The following is a 17401-nucleotide window of genomic DNA, read 5'->3' as shown; positions in this document are numbered from 1 at the left end:
AATTGGTCATTTTCTGGTACTGTGTTATTTTATTTAACAGTTTTATGTCACACTTTCTATATTCCAGGCACTCTGGAATAATATACAAATAATAATTCACTCAATCCTCCTAATAACCCTATCAGCCGTGAGCTGCTATCATCGCCATTTTACAGATGAAGACACTGGGGCATGCAGAGATTATATTAATGGGCAAAGGGCTCACAGTAAGTGGCAGAGCTAGTGACTGAAGCCACACAGTGCAGCTAGAGGGTATGCACTCTTTGCCACTGTGTTATACTGTGAGGTCTTGTCAGGATTATTTGTAAAAGTGTGGGAGTGTTTAAAGAAAACAAAAATAAGGATTGTATAGAACTTCCAAACTAGTAACAGTAGAGAGCCATTACCTTTCCCTGGACTGAAGGAAAGGGAGAAGTTACCAGACATCAAGGGAGCTGTTTGTACAGGGTATCTGACAAAAGTTGGTAGCATTTAGGGAGAGATGCAGATAGCCAAAGATGACCCAGTGGAGGAGAAGGAGGGTGAATACACACTCTCATCTCATTGTCCCATGCCCTTCGATCTTCTGCTTATCTAACCCACCTGAAGCCAAGTGGCCAGGGCAGTCCACGTAGGTCAGCCTTCCAAGACTACAGAGCAGGGTGCTGGTGAGAATGGTGGAGGATGGGTCTGGACAAGCAAATAGAAGATAGCCAACACACCAAAATCTTACCGAGGGTCAGGTTAGGGTGGTGTAAGGCGAGAAGGGTGTTTTGGAGAATTACCAGGTGTTCCATGTCGAGCTCTAGATGAGTGTGGCTGGGGCTCGAAATGCAACCATTTACAGACTTTATGTTGTACCATATGACATTACCATTTTTATAGGTAAAATACCTGGAAAAATTGTCAATTTCATATAGTTCAACCTAATAGTCTGTGTATTTTCCCATAGAGTTGCTAATAGATAAACGACTCATACCAGATGACTAAATATGTTGCTTCTCACTTGTCAGTTAGGGTTGTTAAACAGAATGGGTATTCTAATTGGACTACATGAAACATTTTTTTCTTTTTTGGTTGTTCAGGGATGAGTCATTGCTCTTCTCTGTTACCATGTCTTGGTCAGAACCACCCTAGTCTATCCTGACAGGTCACTCTAACTCCAGATTTCTGTCCTGGTCCCAATCTCTCTAAGGCTCCAAGGTTCTTCATGCACATTTCTCGTATGGGTTTTTAAGCAGCAACAGTAAGGAGTGAGTGTCAAAAGGAATCTATCCTCCTAGGTGCCCCCTCACTATATTCATGTAACTAGGAAAATCACTTTTATTAGTTCCCTATGGCTGTGGTGAGTGGCTTAACACAAATCTATTCTTTTATACTTCTGGAAGTCAGAGGGCTGAATTAAGTCTCACAGGGCTAAAATCAGTGGGACTAAAACTGATGTGTCTGCAGGATTGGTTCATTTTGGAAGAGAATCCATTTCTTGCCTCTTCCAACTTTTAGAAGCTGCTAGAATTCCTTGGCTCATGTCCACATGGCTCCAACCTCTACTCCATTGTTGGCAAGGACCCACCAGAATGGAATTGTCTGGTCCCTGGGGTTCTTGGTAAATTGATGGTGGGATAGGGAGGGGAGGGCTGGGAATGAAGAAACTAAACTATACCAAAGGCAACCCACTCCAGTGTTCTTGCCTGAAGAATCCCAGGGACGGGGGAGCCTGGTGGGCTGCCGTCTATGGGGTCGCACAGAATCGGACATGACTGAAGCGACTTAGCAGCAACTTAGCAGGGAGGGGAGGGTTGGGGGTGAAGAAACTAAACTGTACCAATTACTACATTCTTTATTCTTTGCTCTTCACTAAAACAAACAAATAATCTTATAATACTATACAATAAAAGGATTTGTACCTACATGTTTCAATCCCTTTGATGGTTAACTTCTTTAATTAGGAGACTCCGTCAATGGGCATTTTCTAGAAGTCGCTAAACCTTTATGGTCTGTGTGCACGCATGCTCAATCGCTCAGTCGTGTTCAACTCTTTGTGACCCCATGGACTGTAGCCCATCAGGCTCCTCTGTCCATGGAATTCTCCAGGCAGGAATACTGGAGTGGGTTGCCATTTCCTACTCCAGGGAATCTTCCCAACTCAGGGATGGAACCCGGGTCTCCTGCACTGAGACTCCTGGGCCTATTTTATGTCAGGCATTGTTTCATGATCTTACATAGTTCATTGCATTTAAATCTTCCCTCCTTCAGTAAGGCAGATTGTCTTTCTATTTTATAGATGAAGAGATAAGGCTCAGGAATTTTTTCTAGCTGGTTATAAGAGACGGGTCTCTAGCCATATTATTGGTTTATAAGCATCAATTACGGTCACATTTAAATCAAGTGGCAAGTGAAGCAAGAGTATTGCTGGATGCTTGAATGCAGCTAATCTAGGAACACAGCCAAGATGTTATATAATTGTAAGATGTAATGAGAGTTCGCATAGGTCCTATTTTGTTCTAATTAATCCCTCACTCCAAGCAAACCCTATTATCAAATACCCCAGCATATCCTCCTTAAACTCTCTCACCACCAAATCCCTGAACTATATATATATGTCAGTAATGTATGAAAGATGTGTAAAAAGTACCTTGAGTAAGGATGAGTGTGTGTGTGCTAAGTCACTTCAGTCATGTCCAACTATTTTTGACCCCATGGACTGTAGCCCACCAGGCTCCTCTGTCCATGGGATTCTCCAGGCAAGAATACTGGAGTGGTTGCCATGCCTTCCTCCAGGGGATCCTCCTGACCCAGGGATCAAACCCATGTTTCCTGCGGCTCCAGACTTGCAGGTAGATTCCTTGCCACTGTGCCACTGGGGAAGCCCAGGTAAGGATAGTGCTCGTTAAAGTTTGGTTGAATAAAAAGTTAGAAAAAAACATAATCTGAAATGCACAGTAACAAATACAGAAGGCAAATAAAATGTTTGCTACCATTCCAAAGTTACAGCCTTATTCTTTACCACTGAGCCTCCTGGGAAGCCCAGTTTAAAAAACAGCAGCCACAAAATGACCAAGTTGGTATATAAGTCCTTTTTGAAAAAAGGTTGAAAGCACACCATGAAACTGAAAGACAGGACTGCAAAAATCTCCTGACTGAAAGATTATGAAGCTACAGAATAACAATTCTGTATATATAGAAGAGTGCTCCCTCAAATTTTTCACTTGCTTTTGATTTTTGGAGAGCTGTATTTTATATATGAACAACAATCACCATTTGAAACAGACATTTCTGCTGCGTACAAGCATTGGTTTCTCCCTTCCTTCCAACAATACCTAGACTTTATTCAAGGTATCGTCTCTTCCCCATACCTCTTGTAGGTCTCAGGAGAACTTGACCTCATCACTCCAGGTTGCTCTGGCGGGCGGGTCTAGTGCACCTAAAGCTAATTGCCCCTCTAGACCAAGTGATGGGTGCTAGAGATGACATGTGACCCAGCTAACTGAAAAGAGGTTCGCAAGGGGCCTCTGAGAAAGACTTACCATCACAGTGAGAGAGATTCCTAGAGTAACCCTCTCTCTAGACATTATCCTGAAAATGAAACTTCTATTTAGAGTCAGGCGGGTCATGGTGGAGAGGTCTGACAGAATGTGGTCCACTAGAGAAGGGAATGGCAAACCACTTCAGTATTCTTGCCTTGAGAACCCCATGAACCATATGAAAAGGCAAAATGATAGGATACTGAAAGAGGAACTCCCCAGGTGCCCAATATGCTACTGGAGATCAGTGGAGAAATAACTCCAGAAAGAATGAAGGGATGGAGCCAAAGCAAAAACAATACCCAGTTGTGGATGTGACTGGTGATAGAAGCAAGGTCCAATGCTGTAAAGAGCAATATTGCATAGAAACCCTGAATGTCAGGTCCATGAATCAAGGCAAATTGGAAGTGGTCAAACAGGAGATGGCAAGAGTGAACATCGACATTCTAGGAATCAGTGAACTAAAATGGACTGGAATGGGTGAATTTAACTCAATGACCATTATATCTACTACTGTGGGCAGGAATCCCTTAGAAGAAATGGGGTAGCCATCATGGTCAACAAAAGAGTCTGAAATGCAGTACTTGGATGCAATCTCAAAAACTACTGAATGATCTACATTCGTTTCCAAATCAAACCATTCAATATCATGCTAATCCAAGCCTATGCCCCAAGCAGTAATGCTGAAGAATCTGAAGTTGAATGGTTCTGTGACGACCTAACAAGACCTTCTAGAACTAACACCCAAAAAAGATGTCCTTTTCATTATAGGGGACTGGAATGCAAAAGTAGGAAGTCAAGAAACACCTGGAGTAACAGGCAAATTTGGCCTTGGAGTACGGAATGAAGCAGGGCAAAGGCTAATAGAGTTTTGCCAAGAGAACGCACTGGTCATAGCAAACACCCTCTTCCAACAACACAAGAGAAGACTCTACACATGGACATACCAGATGGTCAACACTGAAATCAGATTGATCATATTCTTTGCAGCCAAAGATGGAGAAGCTCTATACAGTCAGCAAAAACAAGACTGGGAGCTGACTATGGCTCAGATCATGAACTCCTTATTGTCAAATTCAGACTTAAATTGAAGAAAGTAGAGAAAACCACTAGACCATTCAGGTATGACCTAAATCAAATCCCTTATGATAATACAGTGAAAGTGAGAAATAGGTTTAAGGGACTAGATCTGATAGATAGAGTGCCTGATGAACTATGGACAGAGGTTCATGACATTGTACAGGAGACAGGGATCAAGACCATCCCCATGGAAAAGAAATGCAAAAAAGCAAAATGGCTGTCTGAGAAGGCCTTACAAATAGCTGTGAAAAGAAGAGAAGCAAAAAGAGGAGAAAAGGAAAGATGTAAGCATCTGAATGCAGAGTTCCAAAGAATAGCAAGGAGAGATAAGAAAGCCTTCTTCAGCGATCAATGCAAAGAAATAGAGGAAAATAGCAGAATGGAAAAGACTAGAGATCTCTTCAAGAAAATGAGAGATACCAAGGGAACATTTCATGCAAAGATGGGCTCAATAAAGGACAGAAGCAGAAGATATTAAGGAGAGGTGGCAAGAACACACAGGAGAACTGTATAAAAAAGAACTTTATGACCAAGATAATCACAATGGTGTGATTACTCACCTGGAGTCAGACATTCTGGAATGTGAAGTCAAGTGGGCCTTAGATAGCATCACTACGAACAAAGCTAGTAGAGGTAATGGAATTCTAGTTGAGCTATTGCAAATACTGAAAGACGATGCTGTGAAAGTGCTGCACTCAATATGCCAGCAAATTTGGAAAACTCAGCAGTGGCCACAGGGATGGAAAAGGTCAGTTTTCATTCTAATCCCAAAGAAAGGCAATGCCAAAGCATGCTCAAACTACCACACAATTGCACTCATCTCACACGCTAGTAAAGTAATGCTCAAAATTCTCCAAGCCAGGCTTTGGCAATACGTGAACCGTGAACTTCCAGATGTTCAACCTGGATTTAGAAAGGCAGAGGAACCAGAGATCAAATTGCCAACATCCACTGGATATTGGAAAAAGCAAGAGAGTTCCAGAAAAACATCTATTTCTGCTTTATTGACTATGCCAAAGCCTTTGACTGTGTGGATCACAATAAACCGTGGAAAATTCTGAAAGAGATGGGTATACCAGACCACCTGATCTGCCCCTTGAGAAACCTATATGCAGGTAAGAAGCAACAGTTAGAACTGGACATGGAACAACAGACTGGTTCCAAATAGGAAAAGGAATATGTCAAGGCTGTATATTGTCATCGCGCTTATTTAACTTATATGCAGAGTACATCCTGAGAAATGCTGGACTGGAAGAAGCACAAGCTGGAATCAAGATTGCCAGGAGAGATATCAATAACCTCAGATATGCAGATGACACCACCCTTATGGCAGAAAGTGAAGAGGAACTAAAAAGCCTCTTGATGAAAGTGAAAGAGGAGAGTGAAAAAGTTGGCTTAAAGCTCAACATTTAGAAAACGAAGATCATGGCATCTGGTCCCATCACTTCATGGGAAATAGATGGGGGAACAGTGGAAACAGTGTCAGACTTTATTTTTGGGGGGCTCCAAAATCACTGCAGATGGTGATTGCAGCCATGAAATTCAAAGATGCTTACTCCTTGGAAGGAAAGTTATGACCAACCTAGACTGCATATTAAAAAGCAGAGACATTACTTTGCCAACAAAGGTCCATCTAGTCAAGGCTATGGTTTTTCCTGTGGTCATGTATGGATGTGAGAGTTGGACTGTGAAGAAAGCTGAGCGCTGAAGAATTGATGCTTTTGAACTGTGGTGTTGGAGAAGACTCATGAGAGCCCCTTGGACTGCAAGGAGATCCAACCAGTCCATCCTAAAAGAGATCAGTCCTAGGTGTTCATTGGAAGGACTGACACTAAAGCTGAGACTCCAATACTTTGGCCACCTGATGCGAAGAGCTGACTCATTGGAAAAGACTCTGATGCTGGGAGGGATTGGGGGGAGGAGGAGAAGAGGACGACAGAGGATGAGATGGCTGGATGGCATCACTGACTCGATGGACGTGAGTTTGAGTTAACTCCGGGAGTTGGTGGTGGGCAGGAAGGCCTGGCGTGCTGTGATTCATGGGGTCGCAAAGAGTCAGACACGACTGAGTGACCAAACTGACTAACTGACTGAGACATTATCCTGAAAATGAAACTTCTATTTAGAGGAGGAAAAAGAGCTCCAGCAGGTCACATGATTCCCACCTCTAACGCTTCCCGGCCTTCTAGCTAATTAAGCCAGGTTGAGTTTTAAAGTAGTTTGAGATGGGTTTTCTGTCATTTGCTGCTGAAAGTATCTTTATCTCTGCACTATTAAGATTTTATTCTGGTGTTGAGTCAATAAAACAAGTAAAAAAGATAGTCCTTGCTCATGGTATCAAAATGGCAAGACTCATGTAAACCCAGAAGTCTATACTTAGTGGCCTGTCAAGCCAAACAAGCACCTCTTAAAGAATACATTTGTTTAAAACTTGCCAATTCAAGTATACCCATTCATCTGAAGTTATCAAGCTTCAGTTCCTAACATTGTACATTGTGTGTTTTGTGAAATTACAAGTTTCCTGTGATAGCAAGAAGCCCAAGTAATAATTTACCTGGCAAAGGAAAGTGAAGAGTGAAGATGGGTATATAATTTGTATATGCATTGCTGTAGAACCTTTGCATATTTTTAACACCACATGATATATTAAAATGTTTTAAAGTTGTAATGTTTAAAATCCAGCAAATTTCTAAAAAGTCATAAATTACTTTCTCAGCACAGTTAAAATGAATTGCTAGAATCAGAGGGATTAAAATTTGTCTAAAGTTGTCATGGTACCTTAATGTAATGGTCAAAGAGCATTTGACCCTTGAGTAGATGACAGCATATATACCATATAATTTTTAGCAAGCATTCTGAATTTAAATGATCACTATCAATATGGGATTTCAAAGTGAGACTATCTCAAACAATTAAGCAATTAAATAGTGTGTCCATTTTGTATAACAATCTAGCAGAGAAGACTAATTTGCACTTATGAAATACCAGTTCACTTACACTCAAATTTAAAAGTATGCTCATGACTTGAATAAATATGCTCTCAAGTATAAAATAGGATCCAAAATTACTTTTAAAATTTAAATGATTTTCTGTGTTAAGTGATTATTTATGGCCTATAATCAAATTACTAACTTTTTTTTAAAAAAAAAGCATTTACTTTTCATGTAGAAAAAGATTATTAAATCTGCTTGCTTTTCTTCCCAGATAGCACTTATGATACTTTTATTTGGTGCAAAGGGGTAAAAATGACCCAGCTTTATGTAAGCTAGAGAATTGACCTTAAGAATCTCAAAATATGTTTTACATTTACTTTGTATTTAGGTATTTTGTGAAAAGCAATAATTCTATTTTTTTAAATTAAGTAGCAGATATCTGTTCTGTTGGTCAGAACTTGTTCATATATAATCACAGTATTGTCCCAATTGATCTTATAGTAACTATTTTCCAACCTTTTCTTGGACTGATGGTTTACTGTTTTAATAATTTATTACTTCATATGAAATAGGTACAATCTTTAAACCAAATTAACAAATACTTATTGAATACAACCATATGTCAAATGTTATATTTAAAAATTATTTTCCCTGTTGGACATAAAAATCCAGGTTAAGCCATATTATCTAGCTGCTTTATTTACAATGAAGAAAAACTAGCCACTAACTGTAAAGAAACTCTAGTTGCAAAACAAGTTAATGAAAACATGAATAGCATGCTCAAGCCTTTTTTCCACTAATAAAAATATGACTCTATTCAGATAATTTTTTCCCTTATATTATCTGTCCTGCTGCCGCTGCTGCTAAAGTCACTTCAGTCGTGTCCGACTCTGTGCGACCCCATAGACAGCAGCCCATTAGGCTCCTCTGTCCCTGGGATTCTCCAGGCAAGAACACTGGAGTGGGTTGCCATTTCCTTCTCCAAGGCATGAAAGTAAAAGGTGAAAGTGAAGTCGCTCAGTTGTGTCCGACTCTTAGCGACCCCATGGACTGCAGCCCACCAGGCTCCTTTGTCCATGGATTTTCCAGGCAAGAGTACTGGAGTGGGGTGCCATTGCCTTCTCCGTATTATCTGTCCTACAAAAGCTAATTGACTTTAAACAGCTTACAATAGTTTTTTTTTTTTTTTTCTTTAGGACCCAAATAGGCAATGTTTTATAAGGGAAGTTATCTCATGTTTCGAAGAATAATTTGACTAATAATTCTATTACTAATAATAATCCTATGACTAATAATTCATAGAATCTAGAAAGCTCCTCAATGTTTCTTCAAATATTATTCATATGTGTATTCATTAACAAAGGGTTTTTTGGAACGCCTCCTATGTAAAATAAATTATAATTATTTACAAGTATTTTGTGAAAATACACAGATAAATTCTAATTATTTAAAAAATGTTTTGTGAAGACACACTATTACTGAGAAAATAGCTATCAGGGCATTTATTTTCTGTTTATTTTTCAAAGAAATGTACCCCTCTGAGTTTGATTTGGGTATGTATTCATAAAGGAAATATTGCTATCGATGGCTTCCTGTTTAATGTCAGGCTAGTTAAGTGACCCTAGAAATCTTTCAGTTGTGTTAAAATTTCCTTTACATGGATTCCAATATAATTGCTGTTATATTATTTGATATGTAAAAATCAGATACTTTCTATATTCAAACTGTTTTATACCACTTTATTCTTACACTTACTAAGAAACAAATTACTTTACAAACATAATAGTATTATTTTTAAGTAATATACTATGTCCCATTTAGGCTAACATTTAACATGTCATAATTTTTAGACAGAAATTTAATTAACTATCTTGGCTTCCTGGTTCTTGGGAAGTTATGTATTACTATTTTTTTCTTATCTGCAAAATTAAATTATACCAAATATATTGAGTTTCCTACATCTGGACCCACATCCTCTGCTTTTCACGCGGTAGCACGGCTCCTACCAACCCCTTGTTCCCCCAACTTGTATACTGGGTCCTCTTCCTCCTTAACTTCTCTGAGGCTGGACTGATCTCTTCCCTCTTCTGCACCATCCTTTCTTTCTGCACTAAATTACTCCTATCAACTAAAAGTGTGCAGAACATCTCTCATCTCATTAAAAAGAACCTCTCTCTTGACTCCTCATCCCTTGCTAGCTCTGCCCATTTCTCTACTCCATTTTTTGCTAGAACTCCAAACCTGTTTCTATTTTCTTCACTTCCTATTCTCTGTCTGAATCTTTTACTTGAACCTACATGTTTGACTCTTCCACAGCACTCCTGAACTCACTACAGTCAGATTTTTTCCTATTTCAGCTTCATGTAAGAACATTTGTTAAGGTCACTAATGATCTCTACCTTGCCATGAAAAGTGAAAGTGTCAGTCACGTCCAACTCTTTGCAACCACATGGATTGTAGTCTGCCAGGCTCCTCTGTCCATGGGATTCTCCAGGCAAGAATACTGGAGTGGGTTGCATTCCCTTCTCCAGGGGAGCTTCCTGACCCAGGGATCGAACCTGGGTCTCCCACATGGTGAGCAGATTCTTTACCGTTCGAGCCACCTTTCCATATCCAATATAAAATCCTCAGTCCTCACCTAGCTTTTCAGCAGCATCTGGAGCAGTGACTACCCCTTCTCCATTTTCTTCACTTTGTTTCCAAGAAACCACTCCCATCTCCCTTTACCCCCATCTCACTGGCTGCCTGTCTGTCTTAGTTGCTGGATCTGCCTCCTTTGCCAGATTAGAACTGCCTTCAGCCCTCTTTTCTATTCATACTCATTTCGTCAGCACTCTCATCTCTGCACTTGAAATTTCCAATATTTCTCATTGTGATTTATTAACAGTTAGGAAAGAAGATTCTGTGGCATCCTTCTTTCTTGAGTCCATATTCAACCCATCATTCTACCTGCTATCCTTGGGAGCAAATATGATGTTCACTTGTCCAGTCATTCGACAAATACTTACTAAGCAGTACATGCCAGGCTCTACGCTGTCTTATCCATAATCTAGGCTTCAAATGGCTTCTGGCCTTTACCCTCTTTTCTTTTTAAATTAGTTCTTCTTGCTCAATCTTATCCATTCCCATTAGTTCAGGAAAGTTCTAATGACCCCTTAAATAAATATCTGCAGCCCATACATTCTCCTCCTTTCTAAAAACTCAAAACTCTACTCTCTAGATTTTTTATTCTGGAACAAACACTTCAAATTAACATTACAATTTAAATGTAAACAACACGGGGAAATGTCTTTCTGCCCAAGTCAAAGGTGAGTCATTCTCCCTCCGTCCTCTTCTTTCAGCTCACAGTGCCTTTCTACGTCTCTCCGTACCTGGTCACCTTATCCCTATTCCTGCTAATAGTGCTTCATCTTTTACTTGCCTTAATCGTTTACTCTCTAAGAATCTCTCAGGCTCTAGTCATGTAGCCTTCAGTCTTCTCATTGCTGCCAGCATGATCTGCTTAAAATGAAAAATGAATAATTCACTTCCTTGAGTATCATCTTTCATGGCTTTCCATCTCCTATGGAACAGAGCTCATAGCTTCATTCCTCATAAAAACGAAACGTTTTGAGCCTCATCAGCTCTTCTGCAAAATCTCTGTAAGTTCTAGCCCAACAGAATGACTTGCAGACTCATGAAGTTTGCATCTGCATGTGTTTCCACACCCTGTGTGTCTGGGGAAGATGCACTCTTGCATCAAGACTCAGATCAGTTTATATTAATTTTAATGCTCCTTAAGCGCTGATGCCGCCCAGGGATAGACCTCTCTTCTGTGTTATATTACCTTGTATAGATCCCTCGTTTTTCCCCCCATGTCTTTCATGTAGTGTAATTTTTTGTTTGTATGGTTGTCTATTCCACTGTACAGGGAAGTCTATGTGGGCAGAGACCTTGTAGAATTAACCTTTCCATTTCAGTCCAGTATTTTTATTTCATCTTTTCTAAAGAAGAGGGAACAGCTGATGTGCATTATCCTCTTTTCTAATGTCTTTATTGAATGTGTTACAATATTGTTTCTGTTTTATGTTTTGTTTTTTTGGCCAAGAGGCATGTGGGATCTCAGCTGCCTGACTAGGGATCGAACCTGCACCCCCTGCACTGGAAGCAGAGATATCGTTCGGTTCAATTTAGAAAAAAAAATTTTCTAAAATATGGCTATTTTCCTAATATTAATTACTCACGTATATGGTTCTTTAAATTGATATATAATTCACCTATCATAAAACTCACTCTTTTAAAGTATACAATTCAGCGGCTTTTACTATATTCACCAAGCTGTACAGTCACCACCACGATAGGATTCCAAAATATCTCTAATCCTGGAACATTTTCATTATCCCCCAAAGAAACTCTGACCCTATTCCCTGTCACTCCCGAAACCCATCCCCTCTCTAGATCAACTAATCTATTTTCCACCTCCACACATTTGTCTGTTTTGACCACTTAATATAAGTGGAGTTATACAATATGTGGTCTTTTATGTCTGGCTTCTTATACTTAGCATGTTTTCAAGGTTCATCCAGGTCATAGCATGCACCACTCCCTTTTATGAGTGAATAACATTCCACTGTTTGGATATACCATATTTTGTGAACCCATTCTTCAATCAGCTGACGTTTGGATTTTTCTGCTTTTGACTATTGTGAATAATGCTTCTGTGAATATTAATATACAAGTCTCTCTGTGGACATATGTTTTCAATTCTCCTTAGGTATCTATAAGGAATGGAATTGTTGGGTCACATGATAACTCTAGGCTTCCCAGGTGGCTCAGAGGTAGAGAACCTGCCTGCCAATGCACAAGGTGTTGGAGACGTGGGTTCAATCCCTGGGTTGGGAAGACCCCCTGGAGAACGAAATGGCAACCCACTTCAGTATTCTTGCCTGGGAAATTCCATGGTCAAAGAAGCCTGACAGGCTACAGTTCATGGGGTTGCAAAGAGTAGGACATGACTGAGCGACTGAACACACACACACCTGATAACTCTGTTTAACTTAAAAAAAAACATATATTTATGTGGCTGCACCAGGTCTTAGTTGTGTCATATAAACTCATATAAATGCAGCATGTGGGATCTAGTTCCCTGACCGAGGATTGAACCCAGGCCCCCTGCATTGGGAGCACAGAGTCTTAGCCATTGGACCATCAGGGAAGTCCCCATTTAACTTTTTAAGGAATGACAAATTGTTTTCCAAAGTGACTATACAATTTACATTCCCATGATCTATATATGAGGGTTCCAATTCCCCTACATCCTCATTAATATTTGTTATTGTCCATCTTTTTTTTTTTATTATTACAACCTTCTTAGTGGATATGAACCAGTAGTTCATTCTAGTTATAAGGGTTTGATATCATCCTCCTGTAAAAGGGTTATAAAGAGTTCCGTTCTATCTAAAATCAGTGTAAAAATATTTTGTTTTATACAACTCTGAAATAAATTTAAGACTCTCAGAAGACAGATATTCGTTTTCTTATCTAAATATCTTTAATGTTTCATACAACTATAGCATATTTTAAATTATTTATTATTCCTATGATTCTTCCAAGACTCTCTTCTCTTTCCCCCTTTTAGGGGCAATATATAGTCCCCAAATACAAAGTTCTTAATTAAGATTTACATATTATGTTTGAGGGAAAAAATACTTTCTAGCTCCCATCTTCCTATTTATCCTATATCTGTAAGCATCATATGACAATGTAAGGCTAAGGACTGAGACAACAGGTTTAATCTGTTGTCCTTTATGACTCTAGATTTTTTTTTTTTTCTTTTTATTTGGAGATGTTGGCAAAAGTCTCTTGAAAGTCCTAACACTGCAGAAAATGGCCTGCATTTAGTTCATTAGTTCTTAACAGTCTTTTCTGGTTACTAGCTCTTACCTTGTTTTTGTCTGCCATTAGCCCACCTGTCTTAGCATTATTTGAAAACTTTCATAAACATACTATAAATTCCTTTCTGTTGCCTAATATGGTATTCAATATAGATAGTGGGGTTTAGAAATTGGATGATTTATTTGAACATGTGGTAGGGCAAAGTGACATTTGTTATAGCGGCTGTTTGTACCTTTACACACACATTCCCTTGAATCTTTCAAAGGAGGTGACTGTGAATGTGACCAGGCCTCTGGTCTCCAGTAGAGAAGAGGATTATTTTACTTTACACAAAAAAATAGTGACAATGATTTGCCCAGATGGATTTTCCAAGCTGATAAGTTAGGGCCAAATGCTGCAGGCCATTTTCTGCAGCGTTAGGGCTATTGAGAGACTTTTGCTGACATGTCCAGATATATTCTGTTGGGGTCATTGCTCTGTTTTTCCCATGTTCATATAAATATCATTGCAATGATCTTGTGTTCATACACTTTTTAAGCATTTCTCAGTTTTCTTCGTAGGCTTTTGCTGCTAAGTTGCTTCAGTCATGTCTGACTTTGTGCGACCCCATAGACGGCAGCCCACCAGGCTCCCCCGTCCCTGGGGTTCTCCAGGCAAGAACACTGGAGTGGGTTGCCATTTCCTTCTCCAATGCATGAAAGTGAAAAGTGAAAGTGAAGTCGCTCAGTTGTGTCCAACTCCTAGCGACCCCATGGACTGCGGCCCACCAGGCTCCTCCATCCATGGGATTTTCCAGGCAAGAGTACTGGAGTGGGGTGCCATCACCTTCTCCGAGGCTTTTAGCTAAGTCATTGACTAAATACTTGATTCATTCATTCATTCACAGTTTATTCACCCTGGATCCTCAGTGTTGTGCCTATGATTTTCATTACTATTAGTATTAGAACATTTTATATCCTCTAAGACCTCTCTGACTTTTCCTCTAAGCCATCACACATTTATAGAGTTGTATATAGCCTAATCCACCCATTCCATACAACCTTACTTACCTTAGACATCCTAGCTTAAATATTAAAACTTAACCTTCACATGAGTGCATATCGGAACATCCAGCTTGGTATCACTTCACTCATGCAAATGTGCACAACTAAACATTAATCACCATATTATTCACCTTGCCGATTATACACAATTATTTTATTTTGTCCTATAAGTCTAAAGTAATAAGCATTCATGTCTCCATCTCTTAATATATAGTGAGTTTTTTGAAAAAGTAAAGCAAATTATGTGTGTAGAAGAATAATTCATACAACATGCTTAAACACATGGGAGTTACATTAGCTTAAATATGTTTCATCTGTGATGGATGGTCAGGCCTCATTTTTATCCACTAAGGCAATCTGATTATAAAACACTTCATTGTATGTCTTGTAATTTCTTTGTTACCCTGACTTTTCCTAAGAGGGTTAATATTCTTAGTTGATTCTCCAGTTAGGATCGATACTGGCAAGCATCCAACTTCCCCAGTTCAAACATATCTTTCTCACCAGTAAATGTTCTTGCTTTTGTTGTTTACATCTGTAACAAAATTGCACTTAATTTGAGCCAGTGGGAGATCTGATAATGAGCCATAAAGAATTGTTCTCTGTCCCTCCTCCCCCAAGGATATCATGCTTACCCAACTAAAAATTCGAGGCAGATTAATTTTCCTCAAATATATGAAAAGGAAGAATAGACATGGCTATCACTTTAGCAATTAGAAGTAAAAGATGTGCTGCCCAGTGGACATCCCAGTTATCATGCAGTTTATGTCATGAGGGATTTGTCACTTCTGTAATTAGCACATATACCTGCATAGTCTGGGACCTTCGGGTGTGTCTGTAAATGAGAGGTTGCATCCAGAGTTCCCTTAGGTACTGCATCATTTGCTTCCAACTGGATGTGCAATCAATCACATATTCACTGTCCATAAACTTGAGCAGAATGTAGCACTGGGCTTGCATGACATGCTTTTATGGTTGCAGATCTTCTCTAATCCTTTAAATTTGCTTTGAACTAAATACTCCAACAAATACCATATTTCTAGAAAAAATTTCTTTCACTACCAGTTACATTCAGTTTCTCTAAGGAAGCAGATGCATCTTGACCTCCAGATAATAAATTCAGTGACCTTCCGAGGTACTATTCTATGTCCTTTATCATCAAGTAATAATTTTCACAGGCTTCCCAGGTGGCTCAGTGGGTAAAGAATCCATCTGCAATGCAGGAGACACGGGTTTGATCCCTGGGTCAGGAAGATTCCTTGGAGAAGAGCATGGCAACCCACTCCAGTATTCTTGCCTGGAGAATCCCATGGACTGAGGATCGTAGCAGGCTATGGTCCATAGAGTCTCAAAGTGTTGGGCATGACTGAAGTGACTTAGCATGCAGGCATGCATACAGTAACTTTCAACAACTTTAGAGCTCAGGGATTGAAAGTTCCTTTCTCTTATTTTGTTGGCTTCGTTGGTCAAATTCTTGTCCTTAGAATCCCAACTTTAGTGGCAATACTCTGGTGGACTAAGACTGGATCTTACAGAATGGATGCCCAGCTGTGATCTAAGTTTATAGAGCCAGGTAAAGCCTCGGTTCTCCCATGTACAAAATGGATAAGAGCTGGATCAAGATGGTGGAATGGAAGCACATGGAGCTTCCTTCCTTCCACAAATACATCAAAAATACATGTACATGTGTAACAATTCTCATAGAATACATGCAGAATGCTGGCAGAAGATCTCATCTGACCAAGAATGCAAGAAAGATCACCATGTAACTAGGTAGGATGAGAGAAAAGCATATTTTTAATCAACTTCACCTTTTCCAAAATCTACAATTACACTTTGTTGTTAGGATGGGACCTGCACCGCTGTGAAAGAGGAAAGGTTCCCTTACCCTGGGGCGGGGGGTGGGCTTCATCAGCAGTGAGATCAGCTGGGACAGAAAGAGAGCTTCGGCGGCTCAGAGGAAATGCAGCAGCTGGACTGTAGCAGGCAGGACAGAGAGAGAGAGAGAGAGCTGCACAGAAGGTCCTGACCGTCTCGCTGGAGTCCCCAGCCCAAGGACGCGTGTCTGCTGGTGGCTTTCACCGTGGTGCTGGATGTTTGATACAATTAACAAGACAATGAGAGACAAAAACTTTGGCTTCTGTACTAGGATACTGGCATTAAATAGAAGTGATGCTTGTTTGAGTGGGAATTCATCCTGTAAGTGGCCGTCTTATTCGTGAATATTTTTTGTTATTGTGACTTTTTACTTTCCTCTTACCTACTGGGGCTCAGTAAATGAATACTTACATAAAATCTCCCTAACTCTTCCATATTATTGAGAAAGCTAAACATGGGATTATATCCATAATACTTACACACCTGATATATGTCAATCAAACCATACATATTAGTGATTGTTATTATTATCATTATTCTACCAACATTCTTTAACAAAGATAGTTAACCACAAACAGTTAGTCTTTGGGGGTACCCACTAACAAAACAGATTTAACCATGTAGCAATTCACAAGCTTTTATGTTCATAGATCACTACAGTGAGCTGGGCTCACTTTATTTATTTAATTAGCTCATTTAATTTATTCAATCCACCAGAGTTTTTTTTTTAATTTTATTTTACTTTTAAACTTTACATAATTGTATTAGTTTTGCCAAATATCAAAATGAATCCGCCACAGGTATACATGTGTTCCCCATCCTGAACCCTCCTCCCTCCTCCCTCCCCATACCATCCCTCTGGGTCGTCCCAGTGCACTAGCCCCAAGCATCCAGTATCGTGCATCGAACCTGGACTGGCAACTCGTTTCATACATGATATTTTACATGTTTCAATGCCATTCTCCCAAATCTTCCCATCCTCTCCCTCTCCCACAGAGTCCATAAGACTGTTCTATACATCAGTGTCTCTTTTGCTGTCTCGTACACAGGGTTATTGTTACCATCTTTCTAAATTCCATATATATGTGTT

This window comes from Bubalus bubalis, chromosome 7 (genome assembly GCF_019923935.1).
Source record: "Bubalus bubalis isolate 160015118507 breed Murrah chromosome 7, NDDB_SH_1, whole genome shotgun sequence".
NCBI classification, from domain to species: Eukaryota; Metazoa; Chordata; class Mammalia; order Artiodactyla; family Bovidae; genus Bubalus; species Bubalus bubalis.
Note: the sequence above shows the minus strand (reverse complement) of the source record.